General features: G+C 36.0%; 1 protein-coding gene across 15 annotated transcripts in view; it reads left to right on the forward strand.

Annotated features, from left to right (window-relative positions):
- Nucleotides 1-10,498: 10,498 nt before the first annotated feature.
- Nucleotides 10,499-15,214, forward strand: part of LOC123545048 (uncharacterized) — a 550,315-nt gene continuing 545,599 nt past the window's right edge. For 13 of the 15 annotated variants that reach the window (XR_008370329.1, XM_053539105.1, XM_053539148.1 and 10 more), the window contains exon 1: nt 10,499-10,588. The gene's annotated coding sequence lies outside the window, so the exon portion shown is untranslated. Of the gene's footprint in view, nt 10,589-10,944; nt 11,017-15,214 lie in introns of those variants that run through there. The other 2 variants (XM_053539131.1, XM_053539139.1) reach the window with 2 other exon arrangements.

Genomic DNA, 15,214 nt, shown 5'->3' on the forward strand with positions numbered 1-15,214 from the left:
GAAATGAAATCACTCATGCGTAAAATATCGATTTTCTCCTTTATTACTCAACCGACTATACCCGTGTTTGGTATCCTAAGAAAGGTTTTGACTAGTACTATTCCATTGTTTGCACTAAAACAATATGGGGTCACTCACGCGTAAAATGCGTCAAAGTAAGCTTACCTGATCCATACACTTTGAGATCAAAAATGACAATGAACGAATTCACAGTGTCATTTAGAACTGCTAGAAACGCTTATTGCGAAGCATGATATTAGTTTGTGAAGCGATGTTGGAGAAATAAAATACAATAAACGAATATGTTGTTTTATTTGTGTACACCACAACACCTACTGACGCTTCTTCTTTTCTTTCAAAACAAATTCAAACGTATAGGTTATAAATAACAAATGCATATTGTTCTTTTAATCTTTTATTGCCAAAGCTTGTATCACTAATACAGGTTACATGTATCAACTAAAATAAGACAAAATAAAGTCATCATTCAACTTCTTGCAATACACATCAAACGGTTTTAAAATGTCCTTCATTTTTCGCCCAGAACATCGGTTCATAATGTAATATACGCAATACAGCCCGCATATGTTTGAATCTGTATCCTGTATTTGACTGAAGTTCATCCAGTAACGCTTCTTTAACACTTGCTCAAAATGAACTTTGTAGTGCTCTGGTCTATTACCTAGTGAATCGAAAAATTCGTCGTGTCCCCTTTTTGGAAAATAAAAGGCCACCCAATGTTTTCCTGATCCCTGGCTCGTGTCTGTATTTGAAATGACGTATTGTCCCCTACGTATCTGAAGTTGGTCCGCAGCACATATTGTCACAGGGTACTCTTTTAACATTTCCTCGAGTTCATAGTTATTCATTTTAAAATGTATAGGTGTTCCAATCCATAGTATCTTGGGTCATATTTTGGCGATATTTCTTACGTCGTTGGGTGTCTAAATCACGACTCATAGGTGTGTCCAATGTATTCCTATGTCGCTTTAGATCACTATGCTTTTGTGACCGTCTTATTTCCGACCTAGCAATATCAACCGCTTGGGCTACGGGTGTCACAAATTTTACTACGCGGAGATCTTCACCTTTTTGTTCTTGTGCTTCTCTTTCTTGTTTCTCTTTTAGTTCAGCCATTTTTCTTCGATGTGCACCGCTTCCTACAAAGTAACGACCCATATGATCAGGATACACATATCCGTCCCTCAAGTCTTTGAAGTGTTGTATCCATTTTTCCGGGTCCGGTTTATCCGGTACCCATTTTTCTTGTTTATAATCGTATACCTCTATGGTACCCATTTTGCATGATGAAAAGTTAAAACACGCAAATCCTTCTTACAACGTTCATTCATCATCATCCGATTCTTCATCGTCTTCACTTTCTTTATTATCATCCATTGAATATTCTTCTTTGCTTTTATGATCGGGCCACAACTCATCAAATAGGTCTTTTCTAAGGGCAATGGCTTGCCGAACAGATTCTTTGACAGTCATGCCGTGCTGACTTTTTAGTTTCTTAGCCGACTGTAGAATCTGCTGCTGAGTAGGGTCGTTTTGTAGCTCATAAAAGTCAATTAGAAATCGGGCATAATTTTGTCTCAGTCTCTTTCTTAATTGAGGCAATTCATCATTAGCAGTGCGACGGTACGCTTCTTTAAAAGAGAGCCCTTGTTCTGTATAGTTGTTAACTTTAGCTTTAAATTGTTCTTTAATAGATTGTCTGAGAGGATCCTGAAAACGCTTATCCCATATCTCACTGCGTGGTCGCTCTTTTATAATCTCAACTTTTCTGCGTTTACCTGGAGGTCCCTTGATCAAAGATCGTTTCTTTACAAAAGTATCATTATTTCTGTTTTTTGTTTCATCATCACTATCATCATCATCATAGTCATCATAATTCTCCTCCTTATCTTCAAACTTGTCATCATTTTTATCAGATCCTTCACCATTGAAATAGTCTTCTTGTTTATATTCATCATCTGTTCGTTTTCTCTTTTCTGGAGTGTTTGCCTCGAAAATGTTTTCACGTAAACGGTGTTGTTCTTGGGTGCTGGATTTTAAGTCTATTACCAAATAACCGTGAGGTCTTGATGTCGCTCGTTCAAACCGTTTCATAAAGATGTTACTAGTCGAAGGATATATTCTTCTTGCCAATGTAGCCACTTGCTGTCTATCAATAGGATTATTAAATAGCACCAGATACTGCGTATTCAAAGCGATATCTCTGCAGGCTTTACCTTGAGGAAACAAATTTTGGGTGAGATAAACGACAGATATGTTCCTGTGGTGACTGCCCTTGGTGAAGAGATCAGCAATTCTTTGGTCGCATTTAGCTTCAGTCATCAAGTCGTCAAAGACCAGCAGGTTCCTTTGACTAACATTTATATATTGGGAATCATTCAAGTAGTCTGGAATACCGTGTACAAATTCGACTCCGGGGATTTCACGCTGAAGTTCATCATACAATGGTTGCCATTGTCCGAAACACCATATGATACGCTGAGGCTGAGGTCTTACAAGATTTGATGATAGCAGTTTTCTTGTCCATTCAGTTTTTCCACTACCACTTGGTCCTGAAACGACCATAGAAAATGGATGTTGAAACGCCGTTTCTCTTGAGATGTCCCATGTTTGTAATGGCGGTGAAAAACTGTCAGTTGCTTCGTCATTTCCGTGGACATAACGTTGATGTCTCCGCATGTTGTCAATCCGAGAGAAAGACTGATGGCAAACAGGACACTGATGCATTTGTGAAACCGATGTAAGTATCTTTTATCAAAAAGACACTGCTTTATTCTGTTTGCCATTCTTACGCTTTCTTGGGGCAGAGGAGAAGGAAGAGGAAGAGGAGGAGGAGGAGGAGGAGGAGGAGAGGAGGAGGAGGAGGAGTGGAGGAGGAGAAGGAGGAGGAGTGGAGGAGGTGGTGGAGGAGGAGGAGGAGGTGGAGAGTGGAGGAGGAGGAGGTGGAGGTGGAGGAGGAAGGAGGTGGAGGAGGAGGAGGTGGGAGGAGGAGGAAGAGGAGGAGAGGAGGAGAGAGGAGAGGAGGAGGAGTGGAGGTAGGAGGAGTGGAGAGAGGAGAGAGGAGGGGAGGAGTAGGAGAGGAGGGAGTAGAGGAGGAGGAGAGGAGAGGAGAGGTGGAGGAGGAGGAGGAGGAGGAGGAATGTGGAGGAGGAGTTGTTGGTATATACAGTAACTCGTAACACCTTCAATCATGGTTAAATTTACTTTACGACTTATACATGACGTGTGATCCCTGAGTGATCAATCAGAATTCGTCATATCATTAGCCAATCAGAGCATTGCTATAAGTTATACTGACTAATCAGAACGTTGCTTTGGCTCTATTTATTTTACTTTACCTTGTGAATTCGTTCATTGTCACTTTTGATCTCAAAGTGAAAGGATCAGGTAAGCTTACTTTGACGCATTTTACGCGTGAGTGACCCCATATTCTTTTAGTGCAAACAATGGAATAGTACTAGTCAAAACCTTTTGTAGGATACCAAACACGGGTATAGTCGGTTGAGTAATAAAGGAGAAAATCGATATTTTACGCATGAGTGATTTCATTTCCGGTTGTATTCTACCAACACTTAGGTCTCGCCAAGCGTTTTGGTTTGACACCAAGATCATCAAAATCGGTCCACAAATAGAGGAGAAATTACACTTTGAAACTTTTGGTTGCGAAATTTGAATTTACCGCTCAAAAGGTGACGTCACTTCAATGATTAAACGCCAATATCTTGAGAACGGATCTAGATAGAGGTAAATATCTATACATTTTCTGAACCTATGCGACGAGATCTTTCCAATGCTATCTGTTTCAAAGTTTATTGCAAAGTTTAAGAAAGAAGGTATTAAAATCGCTGTTACGTCATAACTCGATAACGGTTGAAAATCGAATCGAGAATGGGGGATGTAAATGAAAGATTTTTATGAATTCTATCACATGAAATAAACATCTCAGAATTGATGAATAGAAAGTGTGTCACGAAATGGGGAAAACTGATTGTTCAATGTATTTCTGTTCATTGAAACTCTTAACGATTTCCTAGAATGGTCGAAATAGGCTTTCTAGAACCTATCTGTACTTAAGACAGCATCCTAAAGGACTATAAAAGTTTTATAACACAAAATACTCGTTTCTATAAGTTTCTCCTAAAAGTCATAAAACTGACCGAAATTTAATCCGCTTTTACAGTTTTCAAAGTATTAGTGTCAACATTGGCCAGTTCTCTTTCATACATTATCTTAAGCCGATCTCAAGTCAAAAAATATTAATACTTAAAATCCGCTGAAGGTTGAATTTCATGCATAGACTTGTACGATTACATTGAAGTGTATACTCTGTTAATTCAAAATTCTGGATGTTCTAAATTATATATATGAAATATTGTGTGATGTGTTGGAGTATCTACACCGTAGTGGAACTGGCATGTTCAATTTCGGAGACCATGATGTTGTTGTAATAACTAAAGATGACAAATGTAAACTTACAAAGGAAGATATTATTGTGATACCTGTTAATGAAGTTGCAGACACAATCTGTGTACTAGGGTAATAGGCACGAAAGATTTTGATACTTTTGAATATTTTAATGATGTTACATATATTGTTTAATGGCGCGTACGTGTGTGCGTGCATGCATGTATGCGCGTGTGGGTGTGCTTGTGTGTGTGTGATTGCGCGTGTGCGTGTGTGTGTGGTGTGTGTGGTGTCTGTGTGGTATGTACGTGTGCGTGTATGTGTGTGTGTTTCTCGTGTGTACGCGTGTGCTTGTGCTTGTGCTTGTGTAGGTTCGAGTCTAGGACGTGCAGAAAATGTGAATTTTACGCGTGATTGATTTCACTTCCGGTTTGAGTGTACCAACTTATAGTACTAGTCGAGACCTTCGGTTAGATACCCAACATGCCTAGGTTATCTTTAATAATAAAGGCATGAAGCCGGGTGTTTCCGGATGAATGATTCTGGTTTAAACCTCAATATCTGGAAAACGGATAGAGATAGACACGTAATTGTACATATTTTCTGAACCTACTCGAAAAGATCTTTCTAACGGTACCGGTCACGAGTCTGTACGATGACTTTGAAATTTTAATGACTTCATTTCCGGTTGGCACCTAGTTTATGGTAAAGTGCACTCTTTGGGCTTTTCAAAAATGTCAGATACCCAAAATGTAAAAATGGACCCTAAAACGTCTTATTTTGATGATTTTAGCAACCTTCTTAAAAAAGTCCTTTACTGGTTCTAAAACTCTGGATGGTCATAAAAAAATGTTGGCAATTGTTTAAGAAAAATATTCTTTAACATCATATCATTGATGGTATGAAAGAGGCACTTCGGTCCATATGTGACCCAGGCCTTATGTTGCCTCCCTTCCCGTACTCAATACACGGATTAACTTTGACAGATCAATAGGCTATTGTTAATGCATCCGTCCATAAGTCAACAGACGCTAGACATTATGACGACTTTAAAGGGATTAAATTTGATAGTTGAATACGCTTTTGTTAATGTATCCGCTCTTAAATAAATACACGCCAGACATTGTGACGACTTTAAAGGGATTAACTTTGACAGTTGAATAGGCTATTGTTAACGCATCCGCTCTTAAATAAATACACGCCAGACATTCTGACCATGATCACGTTTGATGCACTCATGACCTTATCTAAATATAGCTTATGAAGTCATTGTAAAAATAGATCCGAGCATGCGCATTTAGTACTATTACGCTTATGATTAGAGTCATTTTGTCAGTGGACGCCAAGGAGGAAACATCGTAAGCGAAAAAGTAGTCTTTTTCAGTTAACGTTATTTCTAACGTAGCTATTTTAAATAAAGCTTAATGTTTTAAATTAAAATGTAATAAATATTTTGCTTTAAATTATTTTAAATAAGTTTTTTGTTTACCATACAATGTATATTACGTTATAGATAAATCTATATGATTATTAATTCAACATTATTAATATATAGTTTTTGTTTTCATCTCCCCGTCTAGGGCTGAGCACCTGACCCTCAATGTGCGCGAACACGCCCTAGATAGGTATATAAGTCAGCTCTATATACTTCTGGGAGATATAAATAGCAGAGTGAGGTCATTCTTAAAATAGGAAGATGATGTCATTCTAAAAATAAAATTCAAAATGGCCGCCGCGCATGACGTCATTCTCACGCATGCGCAGTCGTGGGGCCAAAGAGACCCCTATACTACTTATATTTTTAGCATAAAATATTCTTATTTGAAGAAAAAAACGGATTAATTTATCATATTTTGATTTTTTTCCCAAAAATACGTTTAAAAAACGGGGCCGAAAAAGGGGGAAGAAATGACCAATGTTGTTGTTATTGTTGTTGTTGTTGTCAGGTAGATTCCCCCGTTGACTTGTCGAGGCACCCAAGGGTAAGAATCCTTTCCCTTGGTAAAAATCTTGCAGCGACGATAATAATCCAATGGAATTCAGAATAACAGAATTATATCCAAGGCGAATTTATACACAGAATTAATATAACTTCAGGATTGATTTCACACAACAGATTTTGCTGCACTTTTCACTTTTCCACTTAAATTTCTAGATTACTTCATTTTTCAACATAATTTTCACTTTTCACACTCTTGACTGACATTCCTTCATCTATCTTACCACTTTATTTTCACCGGATTTAATTTTCACTTCAAAATATTTACTGACCACCTGATTCAATTTTATCCTTATATTTTATTTTATAATATTATTTGTATTTGTTGTTACAAGTCTTCTCTCCTATATAAAATTCATCACTTTTTAACTTTAGGTTTTCTCTGTATATATAATATTACTAGTTATAGCATGCAAATTATCGTTCACAGTTTTAAATAATTGATAATGTACAAAACAGTGATCAGCATTTTCGTAATTAGATGTAGTAGTAGGCCTAGAACTCTCTTCAGTCCAGTTTATTACAAGTCAAATGGTTTATCGCGGCCAGAAATTTGTACAAACCGGACAGAAGTTGCGAAATTGTCATTTGTGCAGGAAAGAAGCGTTTACCATAATGTCCAGTACTGGACAGGTATAGTGATGTATACGTTTAAGATATCATGCTTTCTGTTTATGCAGGTAAACTTGTGTTTGGTTAAATTTCAACAGAGCACAATTTTCTGAACAGTGTACAAACTCATTACTGTTTTTTCAGGCAAGGGTGGAAAAAAGTGGTAGACTGTGAAAGCAGTAACATTTTTATTAAAAAATAAATAAACAATGAGACAAACATTTCCAACATCTTTGGACGGTTCAAAAATCCCATGTTAAACATACGATAAAGCCCGAAACGCGTGAAAAAGTTCCGAATGTAAATCGGGTGAAGTAGGCGCTCTATGTATAGAGTTAGATTATGCGTCTTGATACTGTACCAGAGGGGTCGGTCAATTGTGGGTTATTGATTACACTGGGCGAGTCTACTTACTTATTACTTGAGGATGAAAAAAACGTGTTTTTTAAATGTTGCTCTTAAACAAGGGTGGCGGTTGAACTACAAAAAGTACAAGGCAATTCATTGATGCAAGCATCAAAGACGCCGCCAAGTGTTGTGTCTGAAGTACATTTATTGCAATATGAGAAATCACCTAATCATTACTTTATTAGTCTGACTGGCTACAAGTTATCAACATTAGCACATAAAACAATATATGTTATAAACTGTTTAAAACATGAAGAATAAACATGATAGAAAAGTTTTACCATGCAATACAAATCCTCTACCTGCAATGACATTAACATTGCGAGTAGGTGGTCCCTTTGCATACAAAATTAAAGTAATTATTTCACTAACTAAGGTCACCTCCTGTGAAAAGTTCTTATATGCAGGAGCGTGTGTATGAAGTTCCACAGAAATGCAGTTTGTTGGGAAATGAGGAAATGTTGAAATTATTTCAAAGTTGTGGTTCACAGAAACCATTATTTTTATTATCATGTAATGTAATGAGTGTTTTCTATTTACTGATGAAGTTTTATGGACCTTAGTCACCTACTTTAAATAGATTTCAGAATGCAGATTATACACAGCAATTACTGTTTCCCTTGCCAAAACAACCAAATATTTTGTCCAAGAAAAGAATGATATAACAAAATAATCTCTATATTGCCCCTATTCACAAAGCATGAATCTTTCTTATATACTTTTGAATATCATAGAATTCATTTTTTTCCGGACGAACGATAAACTTGAAGTCCTCGTTTAACTGTAAAGTTACTAGGAGTATGTCAGTGTCTAGTTCAAATCTAATATTACAAGAAATTTAGTAAGCATAATAACCCACTGCCAAAGTGTAGAAAATATTTCAATGAAAATGTTTTTTTTTTTTTTTTTTGTCATCTATTAAATTAAAAAGAAAAAAGAAAAAAAAAAGAAGCAAGTAACAATATATAATAAAACCAGAGCAACTGACTAGTCATATAAGATCAATGAACATATAAATTCAACAAGGAATTCTATTTTAAAGTCACTGATGCTTTGATAAGTTATGGTCCCATGGCTTTTAATATTTCGATCTAACCACATGTAAAGAAGTATTAACTTGTCACTGCCAAATTCAGCCAAATGCTCTTTAGCCTATTGCACACCTTAGTTGACAGTGTATATCTGTAAACAATGAGTAGATCTATATGACACATAAGCAAAAAAAAGAAAGAAAAAGAAAAAAAAACAAAAAAAAAAACAAATAGAAATAGGAATTTGCAAAAGTGTGCGCATTCTGAAATTACATCACTGTACCTATCAACAAAGAAAATAAGACAAAAAGGTTAAAAATAAGTTAACAGCGGCACTTCCTTCGTTCATTTCAACATATCTATGCTTATTGATTCCTTTATTTACTTTGTAAATACGTTTTTTTTTCGAAGGAATTTTTATGCAGGCAAATTGCAATTTTCCATATTTTTTTTTAAATATTCTCTTCGAAGTTGTAAAATACACGAACGCTCCCTTGTCAAGACGATTCACGCGTTACAGTATGGTATATCTGCGGTGTGTTCTATTTATAGAAAATGAGATAGGTAAGTAGGTCATGCTAAGAATAGAAATAGAAAACTTGACTTACAGAGTAACCTCCCTTATCAATAAATCGGATCAACATTTTTGACAAAATTGTAAATAAAAAAATATGTTCTGCTCTACAAATAAGGAGAGGAAAGTCAGATAGCATTGTTTTAAATCACATAATAAGTTGCATTACATACATCTTTTATGTTTTCTTTTTGCCATTTTTTGTTTATTCACTAAAATGTATTGTGCAATATCGTTGATCCTTTTACAAACTCTTCACTGTGTTCAGTTTATCACTCCGAAACTATTCATTACCATCTTTACAGGGTCCGAAATAAAAGTGCATCCCATATACTCGACACCGCCTTCAGGGCGACGTCAAACAACAACAGTTAATTCACAACAAATCGTACGGTATGTTTTATAATCAGTAGAAGCTAGTCGTATTTACGCTTATGAGACCTGTTTCACCCATAAGTAAAGAATTCACAGGTCCATCATGAAATATTTTCCCCAGCGCGCATATACTTCACCTATTCCATATGATCCAGGCCGCGATCAAATACGTCCTGGCCCTTCGTAAAACGAAGCTAGCATGCAGAAAATCGCTTCATGTACAGATAAAGATCTATTATTGTGATCCTGATACGCTTCGAGGGACAAAATAAACCCTTCTCCATTTTTTTCACGCATAAAATAGATCTACTGACTAATTAAGCTTTAAATTATGACACCTCTCATTAAATCTTACATGAATCAGAACTTAGGTAAGAGGTGTTGATTTAATTAAATTTGGTGTGATTGAATCACTTTTGACACCGCAATATCAATTATCCTGGCTTTGAGAACTATTTTTAATAGAACGAGATGAGTGAAAATACATACGAGTGGAGAAACCCAAATAGAGGAGCTATTTTATTTACTTTTAAAAGAACTCCGATTTATTGAATTATGATTATCTTCCAGTCCGTCACAAATATTAGACCTTGCAGCAACACGAATCTATTTAATACCGACAGTTAGTGTTGAATTATTCACGTCTTAAATCTGAAAAAGAAAGGTTCTTTCTCGGAAATATTTACTAGAACATCTAGCAACATTAAGAATTCGCTGACTTATTAATATTGCCCAAAATGTTACTTTAAGCAAAGAAAAACAACCAGCACTAGTGAAACGTGAAACGCTTTCCAATTACAATTTAGCGTTTGCTGTTTAAATGTCCGTATTTGATGCATCTTATTTTCAAACTCTTGAATAAGATTAACCATTCTATTGAAAAAATTTTATAACAAATAATTTCCTCACTCCAATCAACTATTAACATATTTCATTCTACTAGGGGAAAATTTTGACACATTTCATTCGGTCACACGTTCCGTCAGTGCAACAGATTGAAAGCGCTACCGTAGTGTACACAATACATTTTTTGAATTGGTGGTCTCTGACCTTGACGAAAAAACACAACTCAAAATCAACAACAACAACAACAACTTCCGCGTTATTTGCAGGAAAAAAAAACAAAGCGGATTTATCGGACTAGGGCAGGAGTTTTTTAAATAGGTATACAGTACACATTTTTGATGAGTTATTGCTGTCGAAATAACGGACTTGCCATATATTATTATTTTTAATCTGTCGTACAGTAGCCTAGATTTCGGATAGGCTATATTTTTTGTCAGTGCCAGTGGTCCGGTTATGCACCTGTCAATATTTTGCCCGCCCGGGGGAGCGGCGGGCATACACGGGACTTTAGACAGAAGGCCATTCCCGACAGGCGGGAATTAGACAAACATTTGATGTACCAACAAGGCTCTAGGGTGGGATTTAGACAAAAAAGGTTGTCTCTAGGGTGGGGATTTAGACAAAATTTTTTTCGAAATGTCAAATTCCCCTGGGTCAGCCCGCCGCCCCCCTGGGCGGGCAAAATATTGACAGGTGCATTATACATGCACCACACTGCGAGCTTGTGAAGCTGTTTGCCCACGCTGGTAAAGTATTACCCGCTGAGTTTTTATAACATTTTTGTTGTTATATCTTGCATATCAATTTGGTACTGGGACAATCGGGACCACAGGTGCACGGCGCGTGGCCATGACTTAAAGCAGTGGCTTGAGAACCAGAATCGGTTCCGTAGACAGCGAACTTATTCGTCCAGAACCGGTTCTCTAACCAAAATACCGTGCATAGGCTAGGGAACCAGAATTTTATTTCTATGCATACTACTGCCGAAATTTACTGTTTCTTGGTATTGTAACGGGCACCGCCTTCCTAAGCCGGGTTTTAGGGGACAAGATCAGTTGGTAAGAGAAATACGAGTACGGGGTTCGAATCCGACTCGGGAATAAAGTTCAGACCTTAAAGTAAATCAACAATTCAAAAGTAGATATCACATTTAATATTCAACCTGTGTCTTATCCCAGCTAATATACAATGTACATATTAACAATGTATAAATCCTACATGTTAACGTTAGCAAGTGAGGGAACTCGACGCTTGTGCAGCGAGAGAAAGAACCCTCTCGAACAATCATGGTTTACACATTTTATGCACATTTTACCGCGTAAAAAGATCTAACAATTGTTTCATTGGTCGCAGCAATAGTATCTAAGCAACGCATTACAAAACAAAACTTCGTAAGTTTCCGTAAGTGCAATTGACCAACCATGAACAAGATGACATACAAGTGATAATGATTGGTTATTAGCGGTGCGCGTTCCAATCAAATGCCTCGTATCAGCAGACGACATTTACTAGAAGTCAAATAATAGAACATTATCCGGTGTAATATAAAATATGTATGTCATCCGTGCAGGTCATTTACACAGTTGAAGTCTAAAAGATAAAGGTTTGTACCTGGCCTGTTACATACCTCCCCACGTCACCTTATAAAATTTTGGAGCAAAAATTGAAAATTTGAGAACAAAATTTTAAAAAACAAACTAAACAAACAAAAAATAAAAGTAGACCCATTATAATGCAATACTAATTGCTGTGACCAACAAACATGAATATGAAACGAATGTTGAATTAAATCTGAAGTCAAGAAGCCAAACAAGTGATACATAGATAAGTAAATTATACATAAATATCCTTAAGTGCTACATGTGCCTGTATCCAACAATAAAAACAAATTAAAACCTTTACGGAGAAATTCAAATTTAAAATATACATATTAATAATTAATATATCTATAGGACATAATGAATTATCATATGCATGTCAATCAAAGATTATTGCTTAATCATCAAGCATACTATCCAAATCAATTCATAATACAACATATTATAATGTGAATATTGTTATATTGTTCCATGATTCTTCACACAATGTTCATCAAGCTATGTAAAACTACACAAAGTCACAATCCTTTAACACAAAACACAAAGGATAAAGAATATTCCTCCGTTTTATATCGTCTATATATGGATGATACACGCACACGTAACACATCAATTCTATGACAAAGTCTCTATACGTAAGATTCTTGACTGGCTTCTTGACATCAGCAATGTTCTATAGCTAGCGCATTCCATACCGGAAGGTTATACAAGGTCAAGGTAACTATGTACTGAAAAATAAAAAGTACATATTAACATCAAGCAAATAGTATAAAGCAGTCTTATACTTCACTATTCTTACTTATAAGAACAAATAAATATTTGATTACAATGCAATACATTATTTGTTATTGTTAAACTTTGTTTATGTATTAAATGCAAAAAATTAAGAGTAGACACCGTTTAAACTGACAATACTTATGGACCTTGAATTAGAAATAATGTGAAAATGACATTTTATGTTAAACGACGTTGTAAGAATAATATACGTTACGTTTACATTGCCAAGTAACGATTGAAGTATACATACAATTCTAATGTAACAATCTAGATAATATAACCTGTGAATAAATTGCATGTTTTATGTGAAACAACATTACAAATAAATAAGAAAAAATAAAATAATCTCTAATAAAATTTGTTTAAAGCTGTGAATTTTCATTTAATTTGCAGACGACGATATCATACCAAAAATAACTAGGTAACTGACAGAAATTTCATCGTAAATATGAAACATCTAAGCATAACAGTTCTATTAATTTATCTAAAAAAATCAAATAAAAAAATACAGAAAATCTACTTAACTTATATAATTCTATGGATGTTCTTGTTCGTCTCAGATGAATGGCTCCTCCGGAAGTAGGTGGATGAATACGTGACCCCATATAACGTTCACTGCCGTAGAACGTGATGCTGCCAAGGAATGAGAACGGAATATGTGATCTGTTTGAAGTCATCACGAATCTATATTCAGCAACCCTTTCGCCAGAAGTTTATTATCGCCCATGCGCATTATCAATATCCGGCTGAACATATATCTCTATTTCCAGCAGTTTGTTGCCAGAAATTCAACGAAGTTGTATACTCTATTTCCAGCAGTTTGTTGCTAGAAATTCTCTGAAGTTGCAGACTCTATTTCCAGCAGTTTGTTGCCAGAAATTCACTGAAGTTGTAGGCTATTTCCAGCAATTCGTTGCCAGAAATTTAACAAAGTTGTAGACTATCTTTCCAGCAGTTTATTGCCAGAAATTCACTGAAATGTAGACTGTTTCCAGCACTTTGCCAGAAATTCACTGAAGTTGTAGGCTATTTCCAGCAATTCATTGCCAGAAATTTAACGAAGTGGTAGACTATCTTTCCAGCAGTTTATTGCCAGAAATTCACTGAAATGTAGACTGTTTCCAGCAGTTTGTTGCCAGAAATTCAACGAAGATGTAGATTGTATTTCCAGCAGTTTGTTGCCAGAAATTCACAGTTCTGCACCCCATGGTACAATCGAATAATATAAAGTATAAAATCTCGAAATATACAATATAGTATATTACTTAGCATAATTTCAACTTCAACAATTTTCGTCTGCTCTTGATTATTATAAACGCGACACTTCTTATCATCTGTATTCAAGATGAAAAACATTTCTTCATTCACATTTAATATTTTAATTGCCCTGCCTGTAATAACGTATTCAGAGCTTCAGGAGATGTTTATTATTTAAAAACTAATCACATGATAGTGTACAATATTCACTTTCTCATTCCGGAATCATCCTACGAGGCAGAAAAATCACATACCGTTCCGGGTAGGCAGCACGTTCTAAGCAGTGAGAGGGGTATCCACCATTCCATCCTTGAAGTTGATACGTCCTCAGAAGAAAGAGAATCATGTCCTTATTAACACTTGGAACTGAAACTTAATTTTTCTCATTATAACAATTCAATATTTCTGTTAAAAAGTAAATAACTTAGATAATTTTTATCATTATTCTTACAATTAACTTAAGAACCTATTTTTAGCTCACCTGTCACAAAGTGACAAGGTGAGCTTTTGTGATCGCGTGGCGTCCGTCCGTGCGTGCGTCCGTGCGTGCGTCCGTAAACTTTTGCTTGTGACCACTCTAGAGGTCACATTTTTCATGGGATCTTTATGAAAATTGGTCAGAATGTTCACCTTGATGATATCTAGGTCAAGTTCGAAACTGGGTCACGTGGGGTCAAAAACTAGGTCAGTAGGTCTAAAAATAGAAAAACCTTGTGACCTCTCTAGAGGCCATATATTTCAAAAGATCTTCATGAATATTGGTCAGAATGTTCACCTTGATGATATCTAGGTCAAGTTCGTAACTGGGTCACGTGGGGTCAAAAACTAGGTCAGTAGGTCTAAAAATAGAAAAACCTTGTGACCTCTCTAGAGGCCATATTTTTCATGAGATCTTCATGAATATTGGTCAGAATGTTCACCTTGATGATATCTAGGTCAAGTTCGAAACTGGGTCACGTGGGGTCAAAAACTAGGTCAGTAGGTCTAAAAATAGAAAAACCTTGTGACCTCTCTAGAGGCCATATTTTTCATGAGATCTTCATGAAAATTGGTCAGAATGTTCAGCTTGATGATATCTAGGTCATGTTCGAAACTGGGTCACGTGGGAGTAAAAACTAGGTCAGTAGATCTAAAAATAGAAAAACCTTGTGACCTCTCTAGAGGCCATATTTTTCATGAGATCTTCATGAATATTGGTCAGAATGTTCACCTTGATGATATCTAGGTTAAGTTCGATACTGGGTCATGTGGGATCAAAAACTAGGTCAGTAGGTCTAAAAATAGAAAAACCTTGTGACCTCTCTAGAGGCCA

This window comes from Mercenaria mercenaria, chromosome 1, assembly GCF_021730395.1.
Source record: "Mercenaria mercenaria strain notata chromosome 1, MADL_Memer_1, whole genome shotgun sequence".
NCBI classification, from domain to species: Eukaryota; Metazoa; Mollusca; class Bivalvia; order Venerida; family Veneridae; genus Mercenaria; species Mercenaria mercenaria.